The sequence below is a fragment of the Egretta garzetta genome, unplaced genomic scaffold, assembly GCF_000687185.1.
Source record: "Egretta garzetta isolate BGI_Z169 unplaced genomic scaffold, ASM68718v1 scaffold440, whole genome shotgun sequence".
In the NCBI taxonomy this organism is placed as follows: domain Eukaryota; kingdom Metazoa; phylum Chordata; class Aves; order Pelecaniformes; family Ardeidae; genus Egretta; species Egretta garzetta.
The window spans coordinates 502,966-503,553 of record NW_009258293.1 but is presented as its reverse complement, the minus strand read 5'-3'; the positions used below and the strand labels follow the sequence as shown (position 1 = coordinate 503,553).

The following is a 588-nucleotide window of genomic DNA, read 5'->3' as shown; positions in this document are numbered from 1 at the left end:
GCTCCTTTTGGGGGGGGGGGTCTGTCCCCAGCACCGACGGCACAAAAGCGGCTTCCTCCTTTTAATGAGATCTTCTGAGCGGTAGAAACCAAAGTTCTGGGCTCCCTCCCTGCTAGTCTGGCCGATAACGCGGCATGGAGCAGCACAGCCGGCTTTTGCAACAACCACACAGTGTCACAGAGTTTCTGTGTGGCAGGAGCGTGGCAGCTCCTCCAGCCACCCTACGCACGGGAAACCGGGGACACTGAGACCCCGCGCGCAGCAGGGTGTCGGCACAGCTAAAAGGGCACCAAACCCTGCTCGTGCTCCGGGTGCAAGGCGAGAGGCCTGGTGCTCTCGGAGGAGCTGCTCCCTGCAGGCAGCAGCTTCACCCTAGCGGCGCAGGGTGGCACGGACGAGAAGGGGCAGCGGGGACTTCACCCGGCGGTGGCAGCAGGACAGGGCGGAGGGCAAGGGGCACGGGGGGCCCGCTCAAACACGGGCCTGGGGGTTTTGGGGGTTTTCGATGGGGCAGAGACCGGCGCCAAAGGCCCGCGCTGCCGGGGGAAGCAGCGTGACACGGGGGGGGGGCAGCCCCTGGGGGGGGGG

General features: G+C 66.8%; 1 protein-coding gene across 1 annotated transcript in view; it reads right to left on the bottom strand.

Annotated features, from left to right (window-relative positions):
* The window catches only part of GGT7 (gamma-glutamyltransferase 7), a 22,472-nt gene that overhangs the window by 20,969 nt on the left and 915 nt on the right, over positions 1-588 (bottom strand). The window lies entirely within an intron of this gene.